Below are 18,082 nucleotides of genomic sequence, written 5' to 3' on the forward strand. Positions count from 1 at the left end.
TACTATTGAGCAGCTGGTAAAAAAAAAAAAAAAACAAACTTTTAGTCCATCTGTCACTGATGAAAATTCTATTTGAAAATCGATAAAAACCTCCAGCATGAATTCAGTGGGAAAAGATAGCTGAAGTGACTGGAAGAAAAAAAATCCTTGAAAAATGTTACAATATTTAGAAAAGAATATATGTCATCAATAAGTACAATAGATATCTCATTTTTAGCATTAAAATAAAGAAACCTGCAAAAGACTCTAGTTGTAGCATATTCTACAGCAAACAAATGATGTCTCTATTACATACCAAATAATTTTAAAGTGTATATCATATAATTATTTATAAATGATCTGTTAAATAAGTTACTAACACTTAACACTGATCAAACAACTGTCTAGAAGCCACAAAGTTTGAACATTGGCTTCTGGATACTAGTGTGGTGAACAAGATGGATAGCAGAGCTGCATAATATAATTTTTGGTCACAAGCAAAGCAAGACTATAAAGCCTATGTGTCTAGGGGTAAAAAGCTTTAAATGACGAATTCAAAGAGAGAGGCCTAAAAATAGTTTGCTCAATAGAACAGCATTATGTTCTCTCAAGGTAACTACTTTGAAGTACAGCATTCATTTAAATAGAAGAATTCTAGTATTTTTGTTAAAAGTCAATAATATAAAAGACATAACAATCACATTTCATAGTTGAAGACCCAATCAAATCACTCCTTAGTTTTTGTTTCTCTAGAGATAAGATGGTTTAGTGAAAAGAATGATGAACTGAAAAGGATGATTTGAGTTAAAATACCCTGCCACAAACATAGTATCTATGGGCAAATCGCTCAGCTGTTCTGGACTCCAATCCCTTATTTGTATTATTAAAAAACTACTCTAGTAACTACTGCATAGAGCAGTTGTGAATATCAAATAAAATATGTAAGAAGCAATAAGAAACTTAAAATACCATAAAAAGTCAATTATCAAGTTCTGTTTGTTGACTGATTGATACTCTCTATTTTAAAAAAATACTCATGTGTGGAGACCTACATTGGTCAGAATCAGTCTGCCAAATGTCCAACATAAAGGAAGGATTATTACCTAATCTTTTCATGACACTCAGGGTGATAGAAAAAAGTATCATAGTGGGAATCTGGAGAAGTAATGCTCTACTTCTGCTCATATCACTAACCTACCATGTGGATTTTGGCAAGTAAACTCTGGGAATCACTTTCAAAAAAATGAAGACAAGATTAAAAAGATGAAATTGGAGGAAAAAGAAGGAAAGAAAAAGTGTCAAGGTAGGTATACAAAGCAATGTTGCTCAAGTTTTGAACACAGTAGAGTACTTTTCATGAAACAAACTTGAGGTGAGTTTCAGGAAATTCTTCTAATATTCTTTTTAATTTCTACTTCTCCTGGTATCTAATAACAAAGCTGTTTTCAAATCTCAATTTGAAATATATTCCAAATCTCACAATATTACAAATAAATCATTTAGAGAATGATGGTTGGGAATAACTTTGTTAATGACATATTACTCAGCATATCAGTATCACTAGAAATAGCTATAAAATAAAAATAGATATAGCACATTCATATGATTCTCAGATTTATTTATTCCTTCCTAGCCTCTCCCCTAACTTCCAGTCTCACATCTCCAAATGCCTATCACACATCCTCAGCTAGATGCCCTGGAGACATCTTAAACTCCATATGGTCAAAACTGAACTCTTTATCTTAACCTTCCTCGTTCTCTTCTGAATGTCCCTATTATTCTCTGGAGTTCCACCATCTTCCCAGTCACCCAGGCTGGCAATCTACTTTTCATCTTCAATTCCTCACTCTTTTGTACCTCCACTAGCTAATATTCTGCCAAATCTCACTGCCTTAACCATTACAACGTCTGATGTATAAGCTACCTTCTCTCCTATCACTGCCACAACCTTGGTTCAGGTCCTCATCACACCTACATTATACAACAGTCTTCTGATCGGTCCCTCTATCTCAACTCTCTCCCCACTTAAGTCCATATTCTACTCATCTGACAAACTCATTTACCTTAAGCTCATGGCTTGGTCAAATCTACTCTCCTACTAAATAAACTCCAGCAGCTTGCTATTAGCTCCAAGAACAAACATAGAATCATATTTGACTTTTAAATTCGTCTAAAATCTAGCCTCTTCTTACCATTCCAGTCTTCTGAAACTTTATTCCCTTCCACTTGCTCTGCAACCCACTGACAGTGGCTTCCTCGCTGTTCCTTACACTATTCTATGTGTCAACTGTGCATTATACTGGCTGCCCCACATGTTCTCCCTTCTTGTCTCTACCTCCTGGATTTCTTTAAGACTCAACTAAACTCCCATTTTTTGGCGAAATATTCTCCTTCATACTTGTGCCTTAGCTTTGAGATTACCTCCAATGTTTGTACATAGTTGTTCACACGCAGTCTCCCTATGAGACGGCATGAGAACAGGGACCATTTTCATCTCTATTTGCATACCCAGGATTTAGCATGGTGCCCAGAACACAGTAGGTGCTTAATATATGTTTGCTGACTTGACTTTTCATATTGTCACATCTTCCGTATTTGGGATTTTATCCCACAGATCTAATCAACTGTCAAATCTTTTGGTTCCTTCCTTCACAACATCTCTCTCATAGTCCTTCTCTCACAGCTGAGTTCAAGCCCTTGTTAACTCTCACCGGCTAGATTATTGCAAGTCAACTCCAATTCATTCCACACGATGCTACCAAAGGAACCTTCTGTAAGAGTTGATATGACCATGTGACTCTCCTACTCAATCAACTCCAGTAACTTGCTATTATTGCCTTTAAAATCAAATATACACTCCTCTGTTTAGCTTTTAAAGACCTGCACACGCTGGCCCAAATAGATACACTGAATATTACTCCCCATCCCACACTCTATGACACAGTTGAACTGGCTTCTCTGTACCTCACACCTAATACTCCAAATCTAAGACTTTGTACAGACCATCCTATAGGCCTAAAATATAATCCTTCTTTATCTATGTTTTATACATTCCCTCTCTTTCTTTCAAACACATCTCAATCACTATCTACTACGTGAAGCCTGTCCTCCCCAACTACTAGTGTCCTCTCTGCCAAAGTATCACATACTAAACTACTTTCTATATATTTGTATTTATTCATTAATCAAAAAACTAAATGATTGTCCATTATATGTTATTGAATGCATTTAATGACTAGTTCTAGATAACAGAGGTCAAGGTTTCAGTCACATGTAAAATTATGAGGATCCACATCAGATGAATGTGTATACAATGTGTGCAGGTAACAATGTGCTGAGCAAAGAGTAAAATGAATATGTTTGCTGTGTGTGCTGGTCTGCAACTGCAACTTTTGCCTTTTTAAAATTTATCAGACTGCATCATGCAGCTCCATGAAGTCCATCAAATAGTTTGAGAAACAGACTGCTACTGCCCCTTCCAACTCTAACAAGCTATTCTATTCTAATCCATTCTATTCTAATTTTTAGATAAATGTAAGTGTCAAATAGCTGACATCTTTTGCTGTAGAAAAATTTACTACGAAGAGTTGTCTAAAATATGTGCAATATTATAAAATTTTAGGATAGGATTTCCTGCAGGAAAATGAGTCAATCTGATAACATAGAGAAGTGAACAGAATTAGGATCTGGTGAAGGAAAGGTATACTGGTCTCAGAGTACATTACTCCATTTTGCCAATGACTAAACATCCCTAAGGTTGAAAGGTGAAATGCTGTAGAAAGGAATAATGAGAAAATAAAAGCAGGCTAAGATGAGCACTAAAAAAGAAATCTATGTGTGACAGATGGTCAAGTGTTGAAAAAAATGCTAAGATATTTGTCTTAGGTACCAGATGAAGAAGGTGGTCTTCAAATGGAGAGAAACAGATGTTTCTACTGTTTCCTTTGTGCAAAATGTCTCTTATCTGTAGTGATTTACTTCTCTAAGTTAATATGGGAATCAAATTAGATAAAATGTAGAAAATCTTAAAGTGTCACATAATTATTCATCCACTACTATTGTTACTGCTGCTGTAAGTAGCAAATACATAAGATAATCTGTTCAAAACCAAAATGAACAATATTAGAATTTCTTAGGGTCAAACAGAGCTATGAAGATCTATAAATTACTTGGTTTTAGATTTCTCCTTAATTTACTAGTAAAAATTTTCAACCTTGACCATATCTAGAAGCAATGTCTGTAAAAATTTTTGTCTAAATAAAATAACTGGAATTAAAGTAAGGCTATGTTATTCACAAATACCTAGCAACAAAACAACACATATTTACAAATGTACAAAACTAATGAATGACAGGGATAAAAGTGCCAATATAAAACCCATGAAACTCATAAAATACGAGTTTCAAATCTATTTTTATTGATGAATTTTAGCCTACTTAAAACATTCTAATTGTGAGTGTGTATTTTTTAAATTTAAGTCCTAGAAGAATTTTGGGGGTAATTCTATGACCACTATTCTGTGTATAATAATATAATGTGCAACCAAAATGTTGAAAACTCTAAGGAACTTAGAAAAGTAATGAAATATTCAGAATCCATTCTTCCACTTGCTGATGGAGAAACAAGCAACAGATGCCCAAAAGTTTACTGCATGCATAAAGCACATACATACATATTGGCAAATTCTTTGGGGTTTGTTTTATTTGAAGATGAAGGAGGGAAAAAAACGAACAAACACGTGAATGTTAATCACTCCTCCCACAAAAAAGCACCACTTCAAGACAAAGTAAATAAAAATGGATTCTGATATTCCCTAGTTTATAACAAAGCTTTCCACAACCTTCAACCAAGTTCTTTGTGCTTCAATTATTTTATTCAACATTCCATATTTCAAACCACACATTCCCTACTGAGTTCTATTTCCCAAAGGCATAGGAACAACTGAAAAATAAAAACTATTATTATCTTAATATTTTACACACTATACAACATTAAGACATTATGGTCTTTGTGAATTAAACTTTACCCTGATAAACTTAATGATACACTTATATGGGCAAGGGTTTAGCATCACTATTACAGAATTTTAATAGAAAACAGTTTGTGGAAAAATAAGCTACAACTAAAGTACATTTTAAGAAAACTTTTCTCCACAAAGATAATCAAACTACTTCTCGTGACATAAGCACATGCAGCATGGTGTACCAAAAAGAACACTAAACTTGGATTCAGAAGATAAGGTCTGTGTCCTTCCAGGCTCCGCCCCATCGCTCTATGAGACTTCTTTCTCAGTTTTCCACATTTGTATAATGAAAAGGCTTACCTATATGACTTATAAGCTTCCTTCTAGCTTAAACACTGAGTGATTCTATGAATATGAATTTACAAAGCTATTCCTATGTTGCCTATGGAGTTTTTAAGAACAATAATCCAGGGCAAAATAAGAAGTCATTTTTTTTCTAAATATTTACTAACATTTTCTGAGTTCATCAAATAAAATATTCATCCTTTCAGAAAAGAACATATAAAATGTAGATTTGTCTTAATACTCTTTTCAAGATTGTGATCATGAGAATGTTATAAATCAAACAGAGACATAACAAAATTATAGTATACTCAGCAATAAATTTTCTCAGTCTGAGATTTAAATTTGAACTCCTTCATACCAAATATTTAAACTATAGTTGTTAGTACATAGATTCCAGCATAAAAAGAAACACTTTCCTAAATATACTTCAATATAGTTAAATAAGTATTGTTATAACATTAGAAGAAAATATTGTTTTAGCAACTACTTCCCTAAAACAGTTATAGGTGATTAAATATCTAAATTTTTATTTTAAAAAACTACTAGGAGTCAAAAACTCCATTTCAGATACTAGTGAAACAAGCAAGGAACTTTCATTTTCTTTACTTGCTTTAGTACCAACTCAACAGCTGTATTAAACAATTTAATCAGTAAAGCATTTCTATCCTGGAAGGATTTGCAAGGAAAGACAGCCAAACTCATATATCTTTTATAATGAGGCACAGTCAGTGAGCTTCAGAAGCTTCACATTTCTAAGACATTTTTGTATTCTGAGTTTCTGCACTATGTAACCAACTAAAGCATACTTTAAAAAAAAAATTGCTAAACTGCTATAAATGAAAAGTTAAAATAATGGATCTATATCCAAAAACTACCAAATATTTAAATAAACAATCAAAAAGGAAAAGATTGCTTGCAAATGCATAGCAAAGTATTAGTGACAAAGAAATTTTTGCAAAATAAGATTTCCAATTAAATTGGCAAAAATGAAATTAATTCTCAACCTATAAGAACATGCAATAGGATTTGACCCATTTTCTGGTATGATATAGCACAAACTATAACTAAAATAACCAGAGCAATCACAGGTAAAATTTATTCTATACTGTTTATAATTAAGGTCAAAATACATCGCTTAAAAATTCAGCTCAAACACTAAAATAATGCTAACCAAAAACAACAACAAATGAAATGGCTAGCACTTACATAGCTAAGTTTTGCAAAATACTTTATAAATATTAGCTCATTTTATTCTCCTTTACCTTGAGAGGTGGGTGTTATTATTATCCCATTTTATAGATTTAAAAAAAAAATTGAAGCAGACAGTGATTTGCCTAGGTTCATACATATTTGAGCCCAGATTTGAACTCTTTTCTTCCTAACTCCAGACCCAATACACACTCCACTATATCAACTAAGTGAAACATAAAACAAACCAAACATTCACTGCAACTTTATCAAAAGAAACTAATTTTAGAATGTGAGGTGAAATTTAAAAATGGGAACTATATGAGTACAAACACTCTACTATTGTCCTATCCATCTACAGGCTGAGAATATTTCACTAATTTCATACATTAGGATATTAAATGCCCATATCAACGAAGCAGTTCAGGTTAACTTATTTCACTGACAGATCTAGAACATGGCCTGACAATAACAGTCACTTAAATAATGAATTGCTGAAATGTGACAAATTATGAGGCCTACTGATTACCCAATATTAAAAAAAAAAAAGTCCTGAAATGCACTTACTTTTGTGCTTTTAGTTAAAACAAATACATCATATGTACATTTGTACATTGTTAATTATCTGGCATTACCAGTGTGTCAGGTTGTGAGATTTCTAAATTCTATTTTAAAAGATTTTTTTTCAACACTGCATGCAAACAATAATTTTGTATTGTTTGCTGAAACATACTTTACTTCAATTATCCTTTGCCTTCTAAGAAGTGTAAGAAAAAAATTCCATTTTTCTAACAATTCAACCAGAAATTAAGCATATTACAAAGGAAGAAAAAGCAAGTATAACAAGCCATTTACCTTCTTTTTAAATAAAGCCCGTTTCTCTTGAGAAGAGCCAACAGTTTAGATCATTAAGAACTCATACTATCTTTAAGTGAAGGTTACTAAAATGAAAGCCAATTATTTAATAACTTAGCATATGAAACAAACAATTGCTCCCCAAAAGTAAAGTCAATTCTTTTTTCTCTTCTCCAAAATTTTGTTAAGTCAACACTGACACTACTTAGCTGAGAAGAAATGATTAATATCAAGATAATTCTTAAAAATGAGTAAATTGCATTTTTTCTGTAGAATTATGTTGTTTGGCAACAATTATAAATAAATGGAAAACTTTTTAAGTCTGACAAATCTACAAATTATTATCTTAAAGGATAATCCAAAACAGCAGAATGAAACATCAGGTTTCTAGTTTGGTTTTATGTCTTAAGTTTAGAATTGTCATAACAAAAATATTCTATTTTGAGATATAATATATGACTCTTACATCATAGTTGCAGATACATCATACTACTATTTTAAAAAATTCTGAAGCACAGATATTATTCATGCAATACTATTTAAAACTGCAAAAGAAATATAGACAAAATTAACTTTCTATAAACATAGTTGGGCAATCTTCTCAGAGACCAGTAGTTATAAAATAAAAAGGAAAAAGGAAATAACTCAAAAGTCCCTTTATCTGGTTTTTAAGCTGGGGACAGGGTTGGACTTGTCATTGATTGCATTTCTATTAAGGACTGTTGTCTAAGGAAGCTCCCTCTTCCAGTGCAGGTCAGCATCTTCTCTGCAATTTACAGTTTGAGAGAGCTGCCTAGAATTCTGAGAGTTTAAGTGACCTACATAACATCAACCACTTTCACTGGTGCAGGCTCCACACTAGCATTCTCATTCACTCCAAGGCCCCTCACAGTATGCCTTTCTGGTTCCAAGGTCAACACTCTACTACTATGAAACACTACTTCTCTCTTAGTCATTGGGCTACAGAAAGTAAGATTTCTCTGCAACATAAATATATTCAAATAAAAGCATGATAATATTCTGGGACTTATGAAACTAGTGACATTTCTATAATAGAAATTATTAGTTGAGTTCACTGTATGTTTCCAAGACATAATAACTGCTTTAAAGAATAGAGTAGTTCCAGATACATACCTAAATTTTGAAAACATTAAATCAATAAATCACTAATTAACTAAAAATTAAAGAGTATAATGACAACAATTATAGTACGGAAGATTCATACAGCACCAAATTTTTAAACAACAAGCATTTGAATGGGGTTTTGTTTTTTTTTTTATGTTCTGGGGTTTTAGGGGTTTTTTTCTGTAACTGACCAAATTTCAAAATGCCTTTGGAACACCTAAACAAAACTGTCATATTCCTGAAGTCTTTTATTTTCTAGACTAAACATCACCAGCTCCTTTAATCAACTCTTACAGGACATGGATTCAAGACCTTTTACTATAATAGGTAGCATTTACATTGCACATTAAGGTTTGCAAGCACTTTACCAATTTATTTTCATTTGATCCTCACAATTACCCTGAAAGGTTGGTGCTATTACCCTCTTTTTTACAGATGAAAAAACTGAAACTGAGAGGGTAGATGACTTGCCAAGTTCGCCCAGGTGGCGTCTGAAGTAGAATTTGAACTCAAATCTTCTTGAGTCCAAGTCCAGTGCTCCATTCACCAGGCCATCTAGCCTCCTGTGTATACTCTTTTTAAAATTTTTTTAAAATTTTAATTAATTTTCAGTTTTGCAACAATCACTTCCATAAGTCTTACATTTTCTCCCCCTCCCTGAGATGGCATGCAATCTTATATGGTTCTACATATACATTCTTATTAAGCACATTTTCACATTAGTCAGGTTGCATAGAAGAATTAAAATGAATGGGAGTTCTATATACTCTTAATATGCTGTGTAAAGCATCACACCAAAACTGAACACAATATTCCTTATTCCTAGAAGTTTGTCCTTTCAATGCAGTCCAATAAGACAGTTTTTAATCTTTTTGGGGAGGCAATAGGAGGACAACAAGGAATGGGGGGGTGATGGGGGAGAGTGGCTACCATATCACATTGCTGATTCATATTGAGCCTATATTTTGCTAAAGCTTGAAGTTCTTCTTTCAGACAAACTGCTGTCCAGCTATGCTTCTCCCATCCTGTACTTGTAAAGTTGAAAGTTTGAACCTAAGTGAACTACATTTATTTCTACTGAATTTTATCTTATTAGATGCAATCCAATGCTATGGCCAAAGACATTTCCGGACCTGATTATGACCTGGTGGATTAGGTATCCCTTTCAATTGTGTATCATGTGCAAATCTGATGTTCATGCCTTTATCCAAGACACTGGTAAAAATATTAAACAGCACAGGGCCAAGCACAGATCCCTTAAAGCATGCCAGGACAGATCTTCTGCCAAGTTTACATTAAATGATTAACAACCACTCTAAGTCTAACCATTAAAACAGTTTTGAATCCATCTCATTATATTGTACTCTAGTACACTCTTCTCCATCTCCTTTGCAAGAATAGTAGGAGATAAATTTATCAAATGCTGCACTAAAATCCAGGTATAGAATACTTAAATCAATACCCTGAACTACTACTTGAGTAAGCTTATTGAAAAAGGAAATAAGCTTAGTTTATTCTTTTTTTTCAGTCACTTAACAAGCATTTATTAATCATTTATTACATGCCAGAAATTGTGCTAAATCCTGGAGAAACAAACAAAATAGGTGATTCTTTCCCTCAAAGAGCTCATATTCTAAATGAAGATATAATATGAAAAACAATTATACATATAAAATATATAGAGTATTTAAAAAATGATAATGTCAGAGGAAAGGCCTTAGTAGTAGAAAAGGGGGGAAAACATTTAGAATATTAAGTGAAAAAATTGGTACTCTAAAGCAAGTCTTCTCACCTCATGGTATGACCTATGCTTGACAAATACATGCTAATTCTTTGTAATTAAAACTTTGTGTTCAAGATAAAACATTAAGCATCTTTCTAGTTATTCAGAAGTTTAATGGGCATTTATTAAGCATTTACTATGAGGCAGGCACTGGTGTTAAGCACTGGGGATACAAAGGAACTCACATTCTATTAGTGGTGACAACACACAAACCGAAGTATAAGAGATACATTCAGTGTAAAAAGAAAATAATCAGAGAGGAAAGGCACTAGTAGGGGTGGAGAGTGAAGGTGGTGGAAGAGGGGACAGGAAAAGCCTCCTACAGAAGATGGGATGTGAGCTGATTCTTGAAGGAGCCAAAGAAACCAGGAGGAAGAGGTAAAGAAGAGCATTCTAGACATACCAACATGGTTAAAATGCAGAGTTGGGAAATGGAGTGCCATGTAAGTAGGCCAATGTCACTAGACTGGTCAAGTATGAGGAAACTGGAAACACAGGAAAGAGTCAGATTGTGAATGGCTTTAAAGCCAACCAGAGGAATTTGTGTTTGCTCTTTGTGGCAGTAAAAAGTCACTGGAATTTTGGGTTGGGGTGGAGGGTATGGAGGGTAGTGGTGGTGACATAGTGAGACTTGCACTTTAGGAAGATCCCCTTGCTAGCTGAGTGGACAATGGATTAGAGTAGGGAGAGACTGAGAGAGTGAAGTGTCAACGGCTGAATAAAGGCTGAGAAGGATAAGGATTGCGAAAAGGTAACTAAAGGACCACTGGTAACTTGAGAAATGGTAGTTTCAGAATGGAAAGGGTTTAGAATAGAGTGACAGTAGAAGAAGTAGAGGCACCAAGTGAACTTGGCTTTCTGAAGGAATTTATAAGATGATATCCATTTCAAAGGGAAACTAAGTGGCACAGATTCTTCTTCCTGACTTCAAATCTAGCCTCAGATACTTACTAGCTGTATGACCCTGGGCAAGTCACTTAACCCTGTTTGCCACAGTTCCCCATCAGTAAAATGAGCTGGAGCAGGAAATGACAAGCCACTCCAGAATCTCTGTCAAAAAAAAAAAATGGGGTCACAGATACTGAAGTGACTGAAATACAACTTAACAAGAAGCCATTTCAAGCTCAACATATTCAAAACAGAACTCATTATCTTTCCTCTCAAACCCCTCTTCCAAATTTTACTATTTCTGTCTAGGACACCACCATCCTCCCAGCTACCCAGGTTCACTGCCTAAAACTGTCACCCTCAACTTCTCAATTTCTCTCATCTGACACATTTAATCAATTACCCAACCTAGTTTATACCTCTAAAATGTTTCTCATATCTATCTCCTTTCCATTCAAATAGCCCCCACACAAGTTCAAACTCTCATCTAATCTCATTTTCACCAGGACTATTACAATAGGTGCCTAATTGGTCTCCCTACCTCTTCTCTCCAATCCATCCTCCATGCAGTTGCCGAAGTGATTTTTCCTAGAAAACAAGTCTGACCATGTCAACCACTCAATAAATTCCAGTGGCTCCTCACTTTCTTAGGGTCAAACATAATTTTTTCATTTGGCATTTTAAGCACTTAACAACATGGTCTCGGCCTGCATTTCCTGCCTTACCATACATTCACACACACTATGGTTCAACCAATATTGGCCTCCTTAGGGCTCCATCTCTGGTCACGTGTAGAGGCTATTCCCTCATACTCAGAATGCTCTCCATCCTTATCTCCACCACTTAGAATTTCTAATTTCCAACAAGGCTCAGCTTAAGGACAACCTTCTACATGAAAACTTTAGTCATATCCCCAGTTATTAATATTTTTCCCCACCTCCTCCATCAAATTCTCTTATAGCTATCTTGTATTTATTTTTGCTATGACTCTACATGTTCAAGTTGTCTCCCCCAACTAGACTATAAGAGTAAAGACATTTTTACTTTTATTTTTGCCTCCCCAGTATCTAGCATTTGCTGATAAATGTCTGTTGACTGTACTTATATTTTCTACATTCATCTATACCTCATAATCTGCAAAAAGTCATTATTCATATACTAGCTTTTTCCTGTGTGTATTTCTTCATTCATGCAGCCAATAGTTATTAGAAGATAAATTAGAAACTTTCTCAATAGACCAGGCAAATGGTAATGATAGCCTTAATTATAGTGGTAGCCATGGCAGAGATTTTCTGTCCCACAAGTCCTGCCTTCTCACTCATGCCTTACCTCTAATAAGTTGGCAAAACTTGACAACTAAATGAATATGGGAGATGTCACAATGACAAGTCAAGTGTGACTCCAGAAACGTAAGTAACTCAAAGAATGGTATTGCCCTCAGCAGAAATAGAGAAGATAAAAAGGCAGATTTATGGAGAAAGATAATTCTGTTTTGGATATGTTGAGTCTGATATGGGAGCTGTAGGATTAAAAGTCAGTAGATAGGTGAAGGATAGATGATTAAGTGGCCCAGTGGATAAAGCAATGGCCTGAGAGTCAGGAACACCTAAGTTCAAATCCACCACAGAAACTTATTAACTGTTTGACACTGGACAAGTGATTTAATCTTATTTTGCCTCAGTGTCCTGATATGCAAAATGGGGACAATAATAGCACCTATCTCCCAGTGTTATTGTGAGGATAAAATCAGATAACTAATTGCAAAGTGTTGTGCAAAGTGCCTGGCACGCAGAAAGCACTATATAAATGTAAGTTCTTCTTCTTATTGTCTGTATAGAGTTGATTTAGTGAAATCTATAAAAGCTGACAAGATCACCAAGCATGTTTAAATAGAATTGAACAGGGCCAAAGAAAGAACCATGGGGTAAACCGATGACTGGAGGGGAGGGTGAATAAACAATGATCCTGCAATGGAGACTTAGAAGACACATCCAGACAAATATAAAGAGAACCAGGAGACAGCAATATAAAAAAAAAAAAAATCTAGGAAAGAAAGAATATCTGCTGCAGAAAGATCAAAAAAAAAAAAAAAGATGAGGAGAAAAAAATGCCCCTAGAGTCAATAATAAAGAAATCATTAGACAAGGTAATTTTAGTCAAGAGATGTGGTAAAAAGCCCAAGTGCAAGTAACTGGTAGTTAGGCCAACTTCTTGTGAGCAGATAGATAGAATCTCCTTTATGAGGCTCTGTAGTATTATAGGGCTTCATAGAATCAGCACAATATGATTTTTGAATGCAAATGAAATATGAATTCACTCTTCTATTTGGACTCTATACAGAATCTTCTTGATGATAATGCAAATCATTTGGTGAATATCTGTTTCCTGTTTCAGTTGACATTAGTAATTAGAGGGTAGAAAAGCGATGCAGTGGACAGAGAGCAGGCATTAGAGTCAGAAGACCTGGATTCAAGTCCATCCACTAACACATCCTGGTAAGCACGGGACCCTAAGTACCTCATTTACTTGTCCAACTTCAACCTCTCTGCTGATCTCTAGTCTCACTTCTCCAACTGTCAATTAGACATATACAACTGAAAAAACTCAACATATCCAAAACAGAACTTATCATTCCCCCTAAACCCTGGCCCTCTCCTCCCTTCCCTATTCCCTATTCCTAATCCCTCAGGCTCACAACGTAGGAGTTACTCTTGACTCCTGTCATCAGCCTGGTATAGGCCCTTATCACCTCATACCTAGACTACAGGAGCAGATCTACTAGTAGGTTATTCCAGTGGAAAACAAATATTGGCAGGCTCTACCAAAATCACAAGGCTTAAAATATAAGTAGTAGTTTAGATTGGATATCTCATCTGATAAATATCCTTGCTTCTCTTGACTCCACCACTAAGCTGGCTAAGACTGGCGATTTATTTTTGTCCAAAGCAAATTGGAAGCTAATTAAAGAGGTGGCCTTCTATACTGAAAATAGCATACACAATGGTGAAATCTTTGAAATAGAAAAGTAAAGGGTCACTAGATCAGGCAGTAGAAGTCTGGTGTAGAAAAAAAAGTACAATATCAATAAAGTTCACTTGTTTTCCAATGATCTGCTTTCTCCAGTAATGTTTGACTTTAATATCAGTCAGACAATGAACACTTAATTAAGTACCTACTATGTGAGAGGCGTCATGCAATATACTAGAAAGAAAAAGGAAGACAGTCTCTGCCTTCAAGGAGCTTACAATCTAATTGATGAAGAAAATCCAGATTAGTCCAAAAGCAATATGGCTGGTGAAAAATTGGGAGAAAACTGTGCTGAGCCCCTTTCTTAAATGAAGTTTTTGAAGTGTGTGCCTCTGGCCTCCAAGTCAGAGAGTCTAACAACAGGGATAGAAGGTGCTGATGAGATGTGAGTACCAAGCATAATGACATTTCTCAGTGATGAGTTTCCTTCCTCTTCAGCAATGCTGAGATTCTACGTCAGAAGCTAAAGAAGTAAGTAAATGGCATGTTTCCTGAAAGCAGAAAGAGCACTGTTCTTAGAGACAAAAGAGTTGAGTTCAAGTCCTAGTTCTGATACTTACTAGCTTGGACAAATCACTATTTTTCAACTTCTCCTCCATTAAAAAGAAGTTAATAGTATGATCACTATCTGACCCATAAGACTATTTTGAAAAAAAGCACTTTAAAATAAACATAAGTACTTTCAATATTTAGGAAAAATTACTTATGACTACAATATAAAAAAGAATAAAACATAATTGACTAACAAATATCTGCCAGGCCATTTCCATACTATCTTCTTCAATTACTTAAAAAATTTCTTTAAAAAATTCTATGTATCACAATTCAATTCCAGTAAATTTAGTGGGCAAGAACTCACTGGATATGCAAATTGTAAACAAATCTCAAAACATAAAAATGTCTAGTTTTGATTCACCAAAATTCAGTGTAGGTCAAAGAAAAAAAAGAAATTTTAAAATAAAATGGAATGGTTCTTCTCCTTGGAATAGGAAGATTATTAAGGCTGCTTATCATAACCATAATCTTCATAAACCAAGAGGCACCAGCAAGACTGATATTACCAAAAGAGTAAGTGGTTAATAAATTTTTATTGAGATGCCATGAAATTTATTCCAAACTGGAAGGAACTAAAAAAGTGGGAAGGAATCAGTTTCTAAAGTGAAATGTAATACTTAGATTGGAAAGTATTCATAGAGATAGGATTCAAGTGTCCTGTTTAGGGGATTCTTTAGGAAAGTATAGTCCAAGAAGTCATCGGGCAAGGTTGCCGCAAAACAGGAGTAATGAGTTTGGATGGACTTAATTGCATCCCCCTTTTTCTTTCCCTCTTCCTTTATTCCCACAAAGGTTTCTATCTCTAAATGAAGGGATTGCCTTTATTTTCTTCCTGGCCCTGTTTCTGACTTCAAAATCATGCCTGCCTTCTCATCCTGCAACTTCTCTCAGCACTTACAGCCTCCTTGCCCCATCCCACCTCTATGTCCTGTTCACTATCAAATATTCCTTCATATGAATATTTCTCATCTTCCATGGGTGAGGCCACCTTGAGCCTCCATTTTCTAAAGAGGCCTAGTTTTACCTGCTTATATTTCCCTTCCTGCCCTATCCCTGACTTTCTAGACTTCAACATTAGGCCTCAGGGTCAGATAACTCCAGCCTCCACCACTTACACCTCTACTTTTCAGCTCCCTTTTGGTAAGTTTTCTTCTCTCATTAGAATGTAAATTGCTTTAGGCCAAGGACTATCTTGTCACTTGGATTAGCATCTCCAGCCCATAGTAGAATGCTGGGAATTCGGTAACACTTCATATATTTTTTTTTCCTATCTACATATCAATCAGGTTTTTATACATTCAATAATTTCAAACAGGATGGGATTTTCCAGAAGAAAGCTGAGGACAAGGCAACAGAAGGCCTGGGCTAGGATCCCACAATTGATTATGCAATTCAATTAAATGTTTTGAATCTTTCATCTATAAAATGAGAATAGTCATATTATTCAAAATATAACAGTCATACTATTTGTTGCAAAATAAGGACTAAATTTTACATATATGAGAGAGAAACAGATAGAGAGGTTCTGTTAGTACTACTGAAGTACTATATAAATTCTGCTATTATCACTGTTTTCAAAATAACTAACAAAGTTGTGGCTATAGCTATGTCTTTTTTATTGCTAGTCTAATAAAATTATCATTTGAAATGCATATGAGCTACCATTTTCATAACAATGATATTTATATGTTTTGATTTTTAGAAGTTTAACCTTATAAGCATAACATCAACTTTTACAAATTGATAAAACTGAAAAAGTACTGAAAAATACTTAAATGTATAAAATACGTAATCTCCCTTAAGTGTTATTCTTATGAATAATGCATAATATATTAAATTGTACCGAATATATTTAAATACTCTTTTTATACATTAGAATACAGCAAATTTGAAATTTTTCAAAACATTAAAGAAGCCAAAAAAGGGCGTGGGAGGTGGGGGGGGGGGGTGCACAGGGTGGGGGTGGGCAGGCTTCAAGGAGAGGGGACAATTCAGGGCAAAGAAATTAAGTTGTAAAACAGATCAACAACAATTAGCCTTTAGATGAATGGTTTACAGATCATGGTCTTAACTTCACTAACTTAAAGCCAGTAAGAAATTTCAAAGGATCTAAAGCTGGTAAATTCATTCAAAAGAAAAGCATCATCTATACTTTCCCAACATTTGTAAGACGCAGGATGTTCTAATGGATAAAAACCCTATGTTACAGTCAGGAAACCAACTTCTCTTTTGGCCCCCATGTCTTTCTGTTGGGTAACTTTTTAGTAATTTTCTCAAGAAATCTGGATTTCATCACAGTGTCTATTTCATAAGAATAGGTAAGGCAGGGTAAAAAAAAAAAAAATTCCCATAGTGAACTCTGAAGTCCTTGGGAAACAGGCACTATACAAGTAAAGTCAGTATTATTTTAGTTTTCTCTTTCATTTATCTTTTCTTTCTTTCTCTTTCATTTATCTTAAAGTTTGATTTTAAAATTAAGAGTTTTCAACAGCTTGAATTAAAAAATCACTTCTACAGTCATAATTATTATGGTATTCACTATGATTTCACCTTACTGCACAATGAGTAATTGATTATAAAATTCTCATTAAAGTAGTCTTATATAGATGGATTTAAATTTAGATGATCTCATAATGTTTAATTCTACATAATTTATTCCTTCATTCAACAAGTATGTACACTATATGCAGGGGCAGCTAGGTGGTGCAGTGGATAGAGCACCAGTGCAGGAGTCAGAAGGACCTGAGTTCAAATTTCACCTCAGATACTTGACACTCACTAGCTTTGTGACCTTGGGCAAGTCACTTAACCCCAACAGACTCATCCTGGGTCATCTCCAGTCATCCTGATGAATGTATGGTCACTGGATTCAGATGGCTCTGGAGGAGAAGTGAGGCTGGTGAGCTGCACAGCCCTCCCTCACTCAAAACAAAGTCAAGTGCAAGTCATGTCATCATTTCTCTGATGGCATGGTCTTCTTCGGCAACCAAGGATGAACGAACACACACACACACACACACACACACACACACACACACACACACACACACACTATATGCAAGTCACTATGCTTACAGTACTGATGATATAAAAAGCAAATAAAAAGTATCACCTTGCCTTCAATAAACTTCTATTTTACTAGAGGGAGATCACATTCTACTATTATTACTACAAATAATAATACTATCACCAATACTAACACTTATCAAAATAGAAATATTACTAAAAAAATAAACTCTAATACAAAACATATAAGAAACAAAGTAGAAAGAACATCATTTTGGAATAAATTTATATCAATACATTATTTCAAGAGAAAATTCCATTACTATTTGGTAGAAACTTTCACCCAGAAACTTTCACTCACAAACAAG

The 18,082-nt window shown here is 34.6% G+C and overlaps 1 protein-coding gene across 22 annotated transcripts in view; it reads right to left on the bottom strand.

Moving 5' to 3' along the window:
- Positions 1-18,082, bottom strand: part of VPS13B (vacuolar protein sorting 13 homolog B) — a 1,048,068-nt gene that overhangs the window by 812,733 nt on the left and 217,253 nt on the right. Inside the window, exon 18 of one of the 22 annotated variants that reach the window (XR_011966590.1) lies at positions 11,190-11,288. The exons of the other annotated variants lie outside the window; for them this stretch is intronic. The gene's annotated coding sequence lies outside the window, so the exon portion shown is untranslated. The remainder of the gene's footprint in view (positions 1-11,189; positions 11,289-18,082) is intronic. 22 annotated transcript variants of the gene reach the window in all.

This window comes from Notamacropus eugenii, chromosome 4, assembly GCF_028372415.1.
Source record: "Notamacropus eugenii isolate mMacEug1 chromosome 4, mMacEug1.pri_v2, whole genome shotgun sequence".
Lineage (NCBI taxonomy): Eukaryota > Metazoa > Chordata > Mammalia > Diprotodontia > Macropodidae > Notamacropus > Notamacropus eugenii.